Source organism: Pangasianodon hypophthalmus, chromosome 30 (assembly GCF_027358585.1).
Source record: "Pangasianodon hypophthalmus isolate fPanHyp1 chromosome 30, fPanHyp1.pri, whole genome shotgun sequence".
Taxonomy (NCBI): domain Eukaryota; kingdom Metazoa; phylum Chordata; class Actinopteri; order Siluriformes; family Pangasiidae; genus Pangasianodon; species Pangasianodon hypophthalmus.
In genome coordinates this window covers 5,513,091-5,527,503 of record NC_069739.1, presented here as the reverse complement: position 1 = coordinate 5,527,503, position 14,413 = coordinate 5,513,091, and the positions used below count along the sequence as shown (strand labels likewise).

Below are 14,413 nucleotides of genomic sequence, written 5' to 3'. Positions count from 1 at the left end.
GCCATGTTTGGAGGCCGCGGTGCATGTTGGGACCTGGAGTCACTAGACTGGGTTGACCTGACAGCCATGGCATTGTGAAGATTCAAATTCACAATCTCGCAGTGATTGGGTGAACGCTTTTTTGTTGCACCACTCAGGAGCCTTGTATTAATATCTCAATTTCACCATTTTTGTTATGTGATACTTGCTTTCAAAATTTCTGCCAGATCAGGTCACTGATGGAGGCAGACTCTGTGTCCGCCATCAACAACTTAATGATACCATTAAACCTGGACACATCAGCGTAACATGTAATTTAGCAAACATTGTTCAAACTTCGATTAAAAAGAGAGCATTTAGGTGTTACACGGTAAGTGCGATTGAGTAGAAGAGGTCAGTCTGAATAGTGAAATTCACCTCAGGCTTTCAGTTTGAAGTGGCCAATTAACTCCATTTAATTGGCCTGTCTCGGAGTGTTTCAAAGGCCTGGCTGGGCAATTGTGCCCACTAGCCAGGTAAAAGCAGAGACATAGAGCATGTAATTATAAAGACATACCTTTCTGTGTCCTCTACCTGTGGGCGTGTTGCTGTGCACAAATTTCTTTATGAGCTGAAGGTTAATTATACAGACTAACTGTGGAATTTTTCATTACTGTTCAATTACATTAGTGGGCCTTCATTTCATTTATTACAATAAATAATGGTTTGAGTGTGAGAAACAATGAGAAAGACTTCCTGTGAATCTTGTATTTATAATGCATATTAAATGCATTTATAACATTATACATATACATTATTACCATACAAGCACTAGCATAAGCCTGTATAAAAATGCTCATATATAGTTATAGTTACATGCATAGTGCATACGTAATGCATTATAACGGAACCTTATAAACACTAAAGACCATACTCAGAGTTGGTGACTTAAATTTAAAAATTATGTCAATATTTACACAGGGAAAGTTACGTGTATTCAGAGTCGGGTTACGCACTTGCTTCAGTCGATTTTCTGTGTGTGGCACTCAGATTATGCAGATTATTCAATCAGCTTTAAACACAAGCACTTGCCTTTAAAACTGAAAAAAATCAAGGATAGAAAATGTGAACTAAAGAAGGAAATATTGCTTTTTCCTTCGTTGTCAAAAGACTAATACAGTGATACACAGTATGAATGAAAAGATGGCAAGTATTGAAATAAACATCTAATACGAGTCTAGTATATTGCTGATACACTGCTGCATGAATAGTCATAATTGTAATTAACACATTAATCACTGCAAATTTGGTTGCATTTAACAGTATGGCTTCCATCTGCATGATTCGGCAGCTTAGAAAATAGCACTTGATCCAGTACATCCTGTTATTTTGCATTTTATTTTTTCTACTGTGTCATTCTTTATTGTATAAACAAATCTTAATAGGGAAAAAATATAAATTAATTAGCTCATGGATGTTTTTCCTAAGTTTGTAATTAAACATTAATGAAAAATCCCATTATAATGCATTCTGAATGCGGGATTTATACTGCCTTTGTTAACCTTCCTTTTTCTTTTCCTTTTCTTTTCTTCAAAGGCAAAGAAGTCAGATTCTTCTCCTGGAGACCCGGAGCAGAATCTGAAACATACAGTAGAGAACACATGACCTCGAAATGAGTCACACGTCCGAGCTCCAGAACAAGCCGAGCAATTCACAGGATATAATTTCAAAATTCCACAAAGCTATATAGGCTTGATTCCACTGTCCTTGCCTGTTTTATGATACGCCATTGTTGGATTACTCTGAAGATGAGAAAAGAGTAGAATGAAAGGATGGTGTGATATTCTCGCTCTCTTTTTTTCCTCTTTCATATAGCCCCGGTGTGTGCTGTGCTTCAGCTCCAGGAGAAAGTGTGAAGGACCGGCGTTATATCAGAAGTAATAACCTTGAACATGTCTTGCTGTATTAGTGCCGTTCTGGCCAGGCTTATTCGCGGCTGAGTCAGCCACTGATTACCTTGTCAAGGAGCTCTGGCTGTGTTAAAAGTGCAAGAGTGTTCTTGTGCTGGCTCACAAAAATAGCGCAGACAAATTGCCACCTTTGCTTTCGGAAGTCGTCAAGCAAATTGGCAGGCGTCCTGTTTCTGTGTACACTTTTATAAAGAAATAGGCTAAGATTGTGCATAAGTGAGTGCGAGCCATCCATGTGTTTTTGCCTACATGTCTGGTGTGTCTACAGGGGAGTTTATAAAGTTTCAGGCTGATGCTGCAGTTCTGCAAAGAACCCTGAATAATAATGACTTCTCAGGGGATATTCATACAAACCCAGCTAAAGTTTTATTAAATAGTTTACTATTTAAAATGGGAAAGTTTGTGAGTTTTAGAAATGTGGCCCCAAGGGCATCGTGGGCGTGTTACTGTCGGTGTGCTTACCAATGGCATATGATGTGAAGCTGAACCACTTGTTAAATCTTGTTGTGACAGGCTAGTTAATAATAACGGAATGCCCACTACAACATCTCTGAGAACGTGTTCAACAGCGAGGATTGTAATCTCGTGTAATGTCATGCCTGAACAAGCAAGTTAGCTAGCTAAGACAGAAGCTAACTATTCCCTGACCTCACTGACTATGTTGTTTTGAGGCATAACATTGGATTTCATCAGTTACTTCTTAGCTACCTTTAGCTAATATTATGTCTGCTGTGACTATTTTGTAGCTAGACGTTATTACGTGTCTGCCTTTATGTCCTGATGGGGGTCTGACTCAGGCCATTCATGTTATTGGTGTTTCTGTGGAATTTGGCCCTCCCTAGTTTGCCACCTGAATAAAATTATTGTTAAATAATGTTAAAGGCCTGGTTACGCCCCTACATAGCACAGCATTTTCATTACTATTGCTGCTTCAGTACTGAACTATTGCTGCCTTCAAATCCTGTCGGAAGACATTGTAATTACAAGATGAATGCACATGAATGCCACTACAACCTCGTAATTCCCACTTGGTGAACTTCTTATCATCGATGATACAAAAACAACTTGCACATACACTATGTCATAATTATCGCCTCTGAACTCGTACGCATGAAAATTCCTATTTCTATATACGTTTTCATACTTGTTTTATGGATCTGAAGATGCTTGTTATTAACCTGAGCTTGTTATTAACCTCGAACCTCAAAACTGATCTCTGATTCACCGTAAAACAGTAGGTAGGCTTTAAGTGAACATGTATGGAAACTTCCTGTTTCAAATCACACCATGGTCCATAATGGAATGGAATGGAATGGAAAATGTTTTCATAGGCCTAACAGAACTAAAATTTCCCACCAGACTTGTAAACATTTTGGTAACACGGATTTTCTTCATACTTTTGTGTGTATGTCGAATTCAACATTCACAGCACAGCTGATTTGCATTTAGCGACGCCCACAAAACTCACAGTGAGCTGAAAACAACAAAATGACAACTCAATGGTGAAACAGTCAAAGACGCCTCCTAAGCTTGGTGTGTCGGAGTTGCTGTTATAGAAAAGTAACCAACACCAGACAGATTAGCAGACATATAAAGTGTTCTCGAAATGTAGCCTAGAGGAAATTTCCTTTATTTTTCTATATCGAATTGCCAAGGTTTCAGTGGGACTTTTCTTCTCGTGCAGGACATGGATGAATACAGCAGCTGCCATCGTTCCTGTAAAGCTTTATTATGACTACGCCATCATTCTAGGCAACCATGTCAAAGAAAAGTGCTGTGCTTATGCGAGGCACTAACACTGACAACACTGATCAACATTAGCATTCAACTGCTGTGAAATAATTAAATCTAGCTGATGATTATGGGTTGCTATGGCTAAGTCTACAGAGATCCAAAGCCTCGCAGCCTGAGATGTTATTACTATGAAAGATTAAATCCCTAGGTATACGAATCTTATCACACTTAGTGATACAAGTTGACAGTAATACGGAAAGTACATATTAAAAAGGGAATTAGTGTTTAGGTGGTCAATATTGAGCTAGATGCACTTGTGACTGATTTGAAATGAATGTTGAATAAAACACAGGGTGCAAAAGTCTGCTGTATTTATTTAATCAAAAACTAATAACATTTTTACTGAGATGAAAACCGAACGATATATATTGAACATTTTTTTAAAAAAAATGAAATTGTAATAAATCTGAATAACGTAGGCAGCACATTTTTTTCTTCACATTTGTCATTTAAATAATAAAACATTCAAGTTCCTAGCACACACTGTTAATTATTGTTGTCTTTTAATGACTAACACCTGATATTGACTCAATTAGCGCAGTCCTCCCTTTCAGTCGATAAGAAAAACAGGACACGGGCCAAATCCTCGAGGTTTTAGGCACAAGGCTGAAGCAGGACAGTGTTGGAGAAATCAGGACATGAAGGTCAGGAGGAAAAACTGCATGTGATGATCTACTTTAACTTCTTTGGTAAAATCCAATTCTTTATGAGATTTCTTTCTACCCTGTATGACTCTGTGTTAAAAGTTAGATTTCTGGGAGTTTTTATTGACTCCTTGAGGACATCTGATGTTAAAAGGTCACTTTATGATGACAGATATTTGATTAAAAATGTACAATCGCGAGTAGATGTTTCAGTTGAGATGTAGGGAAAGTCAAAAGTATCAGGCAGGGTAGCCTTGGGTTTATCCCAGGAGACTTGGGGCACAAGGTGGGGGACACCTTGGACGGGGTGCCAACCCATCACAGGGCACAATCGCACACATATTCACACACTACAGACAATTTGGAAATGCCAATCAGCCTTTGGACTGGGAGAGGAAACCAAATTACCCAGAGGAGACCTACGAAGCACGGGCAGGGGCGGGGTTTGAACCCTCAAGCCCATAGGTGTGAAGCAACAGTGCTAACCACTAAATCCCCCTTGCATCTTCGATTGCATCCAAGATTAATTTTGTAACGGAATTCTGAGTTATGTTTCGTCTTTTGTCTATTTTCACTTTGGTTAATGGTTTCCAACGTTACCCACAATGCTATTCAACTACCCGCTGATAGTGATGCCAGTGGGATTGATGCTTCAATCCATTGTACTCGGAACCCTGACATTCAGTTCGGAATTCCGAGTCGGAATTTTACTTGATATGTAGCTTTTGTGTTGTGAAAAGTTGTTTGATCAGCTTTGTTCAATCAAGACGGTTGACCTGTCTTCTAATCTATCATTATTCATCGCTAATCTTGCAGAAATCAATCCTGAAGATCTTCTTTATATGTTTATCAATTTCAGAGACTAGCCACACAAATATGACCTTGCTCCAGGCATTGGTGTTTTCCGAGCCAAAGCACTGGAACATGTTTAGATGGGAACTCGGGAGAATCGAATATAACGGGCGATGCAGCGGCACTTTAGTCTTCCTCATCTGTACACTCTGCTCAAACAGACCAGCTTCCAAAGCTTCAACTTTTATGCTAATAATACTGTCAATGCCATCATACTTGTCATCTCACAGATCATTAACTATCCGAGTAAAGTCATAAACTGCGCCATATACCTGGGACTTTGAGTTCAGTGTCAGCACCAATGTCTCCACTACTTGCGTTGGAACCTCATTCATTTTAATGCTGAACGGCTCGAAAATGGTGCGTGAAAAAAGAAGCTCTTGCTCTTTTGTTTTCAGGAGCTAACAGCAAAACATGACGGTTGTCCCTTATGATTGAGATCGGTGAACATTTTTCTCCAGTTGTACTTACTCTATTGACATTTGAGCGGCACACAAAATGCTAACAGCTAACAGGAATAACGAAAATACAGCACCAAGCAACAACCACCCGAATCACTTACCATGTCACGATCCTTTCAATATAAACAGGTGTAATGTGTTTCCGGGTGGCGTTTAGTGTGTAACATGAATATACATTGATATTTAATACAGCTGACTTTTTTTTTTAAATGTTCACTCCACTTGATGTTCGTTTGCTGGAAAAAAAATGGACCTGCTCGTTCCCTTTAGTGCATTAATGATGGAAGAACATCTGGCAGAGATCTGTAATAGCATTACTAAAATGTAGAAACTCAAAATGTTCTGACAGTTTATAGACTCTTAGCTAAACCAATGTGATTCCTAATGGTTCTTTTTTTCCAAATTTAGCTCAGTAAGTGGGATTCATCATATACACAAGGGAAGCTCACTTAAGTGGTAAGTCTTAAGTCTGGTTTGTTTAAAAGACAGACAGATTCACTAAAGACGCACGCTGCCTAATGTACTATTGTACTTGGCTCTGTTTAAGGCATGGCCACGTTTAAAAAGTATAGGGAGTGGGATGTTTAGGATTGAACTAACAGAAATGTGCTGTACATGTTAGGAGAAAGTTTTACCCTGACACGATTTGAGAGGCAAACTTTTCTCGGAGAGTGAAAAAAAAAAAACCTCGTCACTCCTCCCCCGAGCCCGTTCTTTATGCCTCAGCGGTAAGCCCGATTTGCAAAGTGTTTCTGCCTGGAAAAATTTGCGGTCTGAAACCTTATCCTCGGCAATCTCTGTCACTCAAAGGCACTTGGCGGGCTGGCGGTGAAGATAGAGAGCTTATTCCTTTCATTTGCACAAAGCAAAACACAATTTCTCTTTCCTGCGAGACGCCAAAATGGCCTGTGATGAATTAGTTCGAACAACGGCGTGCAAACAAAGACTGACATGTTCTCATCCTGTAGCGTCGAGACGCATCACACTTTGCGCATCGTCAGCCAGACGTGTATCACTACGAGAAAACACACGTCTTCACCGGCTATTAATGTGTTTGTGTTGTCAGACTAGTAATAGCTTCTGTGATATGAATCTGGTCGTTTATGAGATTTCACAGTGCAATACAAATATTAATGCGAGTAGAAGTTCCTTATTGTGAATGATTAACACACACACACACTTTTTTTTCTTTCCTTCAGCTTGATTAGCTGGATAAGAACTTATGAACGAAGATAAAATAATGGATTTGATGGATAGTCCAATTAGCACATCTCCTTAATCTCCTTAATAATTAAAATCTACACATAGATATAAAATCTTTTGCTTAGGAAATTTACAATAAAGAGTAGCTTTATTATTCCAGAACATCAAATGCTCAGTATTTTGTTAAGAACTTTTAACAAACTTCAGCATTTCTATAGTGTTTCAATGACTCTGACTGACACTTATTTATTAAGTAAGTAATAAATCACTTGAGGGTGTGCTGTTCATGGAAAATAATCAACACCAGGCTGGTGTGATGTGCTCAGACTCAAAGCAGAGTTACTGTTACCACTCCAGTGTTGATGTTTTTCCAGTAACAGCACTCCCTGAAGCATTTTATTCCGTTTATACTACAGCAATGTTCCGATGATTATACATTTTTTATTTATGAAAGAATACCACATTATACTTTTTTATCTGTTTATAGTTACATATAATGCTGTGGAATGCTCATGACACAAGTTAGCTCTCATTATCACTTACATTATAACATTAATTGCTTTATAACAGCTACTATATATATATATATATATATATATATATATATATATATATATATATATATATATATATATATGTAGCTATTTGTTTCCTCGTGATTTAATGTTTTTTTCCACACATTCTCGCTGCTGTTATTATCAAAGCAACAGTTCTGTTCGATTTTATACAAACTATGAAGGGAAGGGGGAAAAACATCTGCCCGTGGTGGTTGAAGTTGGTATACGATAATATTTGTTAGTCAATTAGCTCATTTAAGCTTTTTTTTTTCTATATCTTAACCTTCTTCTCAAAACAAAAGCTAACAAAAATTGGGAGGAAATTTATTTATTTATTTATTTATTTATTTAAATCTGTACATTATTTATGATTTTTGTGTATAATTCTTTTTGTTTATTTATCCCTTCATGCATTTCTTTTATTTATTTATTCGTTGTTTGTACATACAATTTTGTATATTAGTGTATTTAATTATTTTAAGTGTATTTAATTATTTACTTAATTTCTTTATTTGATATAATTTTTTGTTCTGTTAGTTAGATGGATAAAATGGTACAATTTCTGCTGGATTTTATTTAATTATTTATTTATTTTTTATCTGGATTTTATTTATTTATTTATTTTTTACCTGGATTTTCTGCATAAGGCAGATAAAAATAATATGGAAATTTGTCTTGGGAATACACTTTAATTTTTTCCCCCTTATCCTTCATAGCTTCTGTATATTACACAGATGCTTCAAAACACATTTTCACATATTTATCAAAAATCTTTAGCAGTGAGCGCTGTCCTACTCCTAAAGCCAGCCTTGAATTGGCCCAGATTGAATCATTTTGCCTTGACCCCCTGCAAAAGAGCTCTCCACGCTCAGTGCCTTCACAGTGGCAAAGATGCTGTGCTGGATGGAGAAAGCAGAGCATGAAAATGACTTTCCTCCTGCCCTTGGGGAGAGAGCGCCAGAAAGAGAAAGAGAAAGAGAGAGGACGTGTATGCTTTATCAGGCGTCTCTGCTCTGTGGGATAGGAAGCCTCAGCCAGGGAGCGGAACAAACACACAGCTAGAACCGGCTGTACGTTCACTTCCTGCGGGTATCAGAACGCAGACGGGGCGCCTGTCTAAAAGCTTGATTAACATTGTTTTTGATAGCAGCAAGCTATTTACAGACTGTTTAGAAGATTCCGTGAAGGGCAGGAGAGGAAAATGTCGGGAAAGTGCATCAAGACATCAAGGATCTTTCTGTGCTAAACAGATATTTTAGTTAATTAGATGAAATGAGCTGACATAGCAACGCAGCCAAAATGCCAAACCTGATCTCACACAAACAGTTTTTTTCTTCGCTGTCAAATGTGCTACGATGTAACATATGAGCAAGAGACCATTTAAAAATGAAAACTAAAAAGGGATAATTCTAGTTGTCCTAATAAAGTCACATTAATCACTGCCAATTTGATGAATAACATGGCTTCGACCCAAATGATAGAACTGAAGCTTATAAAATAGCACTTGATGCAGCGCATCGTATGAAGCTATATATAAAATGAAGGACACAAGACTAAATCAAGGTCATGAATTCGCAATGGGGCTGCTATTTTGAGTTGTCTAGTTTATAAAATAATGCCGATGTTTTTGTTAATTCAATGCGCTCACGACGTGAAGGATAAGCTTCGTAATTTCAGCTATATAAATTCAGTCCTGGAGGTAAGCATAGTTTCTGATTACGATGATGTCTTACTCTTAATAAGGCAAAATTAATTAATAAAATGAATGAATTAATTAATATTATCATGGTATACAGTGTGTATTTATGTGCTGGACTTAACACAAGAAAACGCGCTCGAGTCCAAAGTCAGAATCGTGTGTAAATAAGACACGCCTCTGTTTTAGGCAAACTCCACCCCAACTCTTCCTTAACTGTGTAATAATACATATGAATGAATGAATGAATGAATGAATTTCTGTATTAAATCCTCACTACGTGCACTTAACTCAACCCTGAACAGTCAATCGTCCCTCATCATTCTTATCCCATAACCTTAAGCGACCAGCATCCTCATTACATTAAATCACTGATCACATTGTTCTATTTATTCTGTCCATTGAAATTATTCCCATATTCTGATAAGAAAAAAAAATCCTCACAAGAGTTCATTACTTCAAAAGCTGACGTCTTTGTCTCTTGACGCGATTCCCCCCTGTGTGTGTCTTCACCATGCAGCTTTGATCACATTTCAATCTAATATCTGAGAAAGAAAAGCACCGATACTGACCTTAATATTCATTCACACCATGCTCAGTGTGACAGCAAATATTTTGAGTCGCAAAACAATGAACTACCTGTAAAGTGAACCTATGCTGAAGTTTTGTGTGTGTGTGTATTGTGTTTTTCTCACTGTCTCTCTTTCCCTTTCTCCTGTATGGATAGAGCACCTGGGAAAGGAAGGATATGAAGCTATGATTGTCAGAAAGAAAATGACGCCGCTGCAGATGAAGTGTGAGTTGCAAATGGTGGTGTGTCTGACAGCCCGTCATGAGCCTGTCCCGGATCCCTGTTATACGCTATAGCTTTGTACTTTCTGTATCGTAGATGTATGTTAGTCTAGTACTTTCTCCATGCTAGCCTTGTACCTTGTACATGCATGTTCTGTGCTACACCTTTTTCAATTCTGGCTCTATACTTGCCTACTGTATTATTGTGTAGATTCCAGCTCTATGCTAGCTGTGTACTTTCACTATTCCAGCTCTATGCTAGCTGTGTACTTTCTCTATTCCAGCTCTATGCTAGCTGTGTACTTTCTCTATTCCAGCTCTATGCTAGCTGTGTACTTTCTCTATTCCAGCTCTATGCTAGCTGTGTACTTTCTCTATTCCAGCTCTATGCTAGCTGTGTACTTCCACTATTCCAGCTCTATGCTAGCTGTGTACTTTCTCTATTCCAGCTCTATGCTAGCTGTTTACTTTCTCTATTCCAGCTCTATGCTAGCTGTGTACTTTCTCTATTCCAGCTCTATGCTAGCTGTGTACTTTCTCTATTCCAGCTCTATGCTAGCTGTTTACTTTCTCTATTCCAGCTCTATGCTAGCTGTGTACTTTCTCTGTTCCAGCTCTATGCTAGCTGTGTACTTTCTCTGTTCCAGCTCTATGCTAGCTGTGTACTTTCTCTATTCCAGCTCTATGCTAGCTGTTTACTTTCTCCATTCCAGTTTTTATTTTTTATATTCATCTTTTATGCCAAACAGTAGGTTCCTGCTCTACAAAGCTAGATTTCATTGAAGAAAAAACATGTTGTTACTAAAATCACATAATTCTGATGTGAGATAAACTACAGCAGTGAGGAACATTATTTGCATTTTACATTTTCTTGCTACTTGGAGGATTTGTTGTCTCTGGAGTGTCATTCAGTTGCAGGTTTAACCACCTCATACATCCCAATGTCATCAGTAATTTTTTTCAAATGTATCATTTATCAGCTATGGCTGCATTGCGCTCTAAATGACGCATGGGAAAATCTCATGACGGTGGTATATCACAAATTATACATGGTAGATTACATGAACTCTGGGAGGATTTCGAGTGAAATGGATGCGAGGCGAAGCACATCCTGCTGTGTTGTGTTTAAAGTGGGTTGTGAATGTGTCAGGCATGGTTAAGCACAGACCTGGATAGTTAACACTTTTCCTCCAAATATACCCAGGAGCTCAATAATAACACGCAGCCGAGCTTTGGAAATTGACCGCCTGCATTTCTCCTGCAGGGGTGAATGACCATGACTCGGTTATGAGAACATTGAGGAATAGGAGGCTGAAATTAATTAGAAATTCTTAACAGTATAATTACAATTATGCATGGCTGTCAAATTAATTAAAATGTTTGTCAGCTATGAATAAATTAGAGTGGATAAATGAAACCTAAGCGTCATGCCAAAGAGATCATTTATTTGATTTTATTTCATTTGTTTCATTTCTCGGGAAGCCTATTGAGAGCATGCCGTTAGTTTTAAAGCTGCTGATTTACCGAAAATAAAAGAAGTGAAATAAAAGATATTTTGTCCGGTAGATGATAAACTAACCTTTGAAAGTGAACCTGTAATTTGTAATGGCGCCTCTTAATCACTTATAGGCTTTCTAGTGGTGGAAGATAATTGTTATAAGAGCCATTTTCTCTTTGTGATTGAGCCATTGACAGCACCATTACTGCCACTATCGCTCTTTAATCCACTCATTCCGGCAATTAACGCCATCCTCCACTGCGACGAGGTGAAAAGGACTGAAAGCTCTAGAAGGCTCCTGTAAGTACGACATCACGAGGAACTCGACTCGAGTGAGTCGTGCATATCCGACCCACTTAGCTCAGCCCACTCCTCCATTTTCTATATGCTCCAATTTCAAGGACTCTACATGGAACCGAGTGGCTAATGGAGCTTGAACGCTGAATGTTCCATAGAGTGGCCTCTCGTCCGTTCAGAACGTGGCAGCCTTTGATTAACGGAGTGACAGTCTGGACAGCAGGAGGAATTACAGCGCTTGCTCCAGAAGAGCAGGAGTGAAAATCCCAGCCTTGTCGGTCTGATCTGATCTACTCCACCCATCAGACATCAGGTGATGCAAAAGATTTCTTGTGAAAGACCTTGACTTCGAAGCTGAAGGGTTGTGCTGGATGTGGGCTTGTTTTTTTTTTTTTTTTTTTTTGTGTGTGCGAGCCACCCGAGCGGAAAGGAAGAAAGCGTGAGCCCGGAGACGAGCACGTGGCCTGCAGTGTGTGTTTGATATGAGACGGAAGCTTTGAAGGGTTTGAAGTGTGGCTTACCGTTTGGAGTAAAGAGGCTGGAGAAGATGCTCATGACCTCTTCTTACCTTGTTTTGACTGTTTGGAAAAACATACATCTAAGGAAAAAAAGAAAAAAAAAAGATTTTTGATTAGGAAATATTATACATGTAAAGAAAAAAAAGTAAAGTTTTTGATTGGAAAAAGTATACTTATGAAGGGGAAAATAACCCACCATACTTCTATGAAAAAAGTAATGATTTCATTGGAAAAACAGTAAGAAAAAAAAAATATAAAAAGAAGATCAGAAAAATTATTTTAGAAAAGTTCTACAAAAATTTTTAAATTTGAAAGATCATACTTCTAAGGAAAAAAAAATTCATAAGAAGGATCACACTTCTGAAAAAAAGCACATAAAACATTTTTTAAATGGAAATTATTTATTTATTTATCTATCTATATATCTATCAAGAAATAGATAGATAGATAGTTTAACAATATTAATAAATAAATATTAGAGAAATAGATTTTTTAAATATAAAAACAAACAAAATATTATCTAAATAATAAGAATAATTATAAATAATATAAATTTACACGTATATATCAAATCCAAATAAAAAATCCAAAATATATGGAAATAAAATTCAAATAAATAAAATAAAATAAAAAACACTGACACCGTCCCAAGAAAACCTTGTGTATTTACCATTTTTAAAATATATTTTTCACTTTTTCATTAGAATTACTGATTCCAGCAGCGGACTCCGTGATCTTTTATTTTTATTGAATATTTCTTCTCTTCGGAAAGGAGAACACGGTTCTCCAGTGTACGGACCGGGGGTTCTCACTCTCCAGGCTTTTCTTATCCACCAGTCAGGTTTGTTTATTTATGTAACCAGTTCAGTGGTGATGAATAGTCAGAAGCAGTGTGAGGATGGAGACGGGGTCACGGCGTGAGTCTGTCAGCCTTTTCATTACCCTGAATGTCAGTGAGTTTCTTCATCTTCAGCATGCCTCTGCTGCAGGAACGGAAATGTCAGACCAGTTTATGAGAGTCGCGGTGTGAGGACGAGGAAGAGAACGGGTTCCTGATGCAGCGCTGTGCTTCACATGGCCAGACATTTTTACTAAACATTTCTAATGTATTTCTATAAGTGTGTATCAGAGGTTTTATATATATATATATATATATATATATATATATATATATATATATATATATATATAAAACAGGGATCCCTTTAACTGTAAAAGAATAATAAAATTCACAGGTTTATGAACATAATCCAACTATTCTCATAGACTGCTCTTTATTTAAATACTATATGTACAACAATATTTGCCTCTTTATTTGGGTCATATAGATTTTTATTTCTAGAAACAAAACACATTAGGGTCCAAGTTGACATTATTTATAGACCTACTGTTTTTTTTGAGTTATTGAGGTTTGGATTAAACCTTAAATCCATTCAGTTCAGCTTACAAGTCAAATCAGTTGATCACTGATTTGGAAAAACCATATTTCTACGACAAAAAGTTAAAATTTTATTGAAAAAAACAAAACAAAACAAAACAATATTTCTATGAAAAAAAGAACAAAAAAGGATATACTTCTAAGAATAAAGTAAAAAGATTTTAGAAAAATCACTCCTATGTTAAATAAAAATTGCTATTGAAGCATTTTTATTAGAAAAATCATTACAGTACAGTACAGTAAAACATTTTGGGAAATTTCATATTGGGAAATTTACATGTATAAGGATATACGCCTAAGTAAAAAAAACATGTTTTTGATTAAAAAAAATTATACTTCTAGGAAAAAAGTTTAAAATAAAAAAGCACAAAAAACCCTTTTTTGATTAGTAAAATTATATCTAAAAAAAAGTAAAAAAAAAAAAAAAAAAAAGTTAGGAAATTCATACTGCTAAGGAAAAAATTTTGATGAGTAAAATTATGTTCTAAGAAAAAATAATAAAAAAAAAATTGAAAAACTTTTGAAAGTCCTTTGAAGGTTTTGGAAAACTTTCATATAATTTTTAAAATAAATTTAAAATAAATCATACTTCTAAGGAAAAAAGTAGAAAATAGGATTTTCGCTTGGACAAATACTTCTGAGAAAAATTTTGGATTGGAAATATTTTACTTCTGAGAAATGTTTTTTTTTTTATTAGGAAAATCATATCTAAAGAAAAGGTTTTTGATTGGAAAA

At 36.6% G+C, this 14,413-nt stretch overlaps 1 long non-coding RNA gene across 1 annotated transcript in view; it reads right to left on the bottom strand.

Moving 5' to 3' along the window:
* Positions 1–819: 819 nt before the first annotated feature.
* The window catches only part of LOC117596619 (uncharacterized), an 81,935-nt gene continuing 68,341 nt past the window's right edge, over positions 820–14,413 (bottom strand). The window contains exons 3-4 of the long non-coding RNA XR_008301281.1: positions 12,244–12,320; positions 820–1,596 (exon numbers count right to left, since the gene is read on the bottom strand). This is a non-coding gene — a long non-coding RNA (uncharacterized LOC117596619). The remainder of the gene's footprint in view (positions 1,597–12,243; positions 12,321–14,413) is intronic.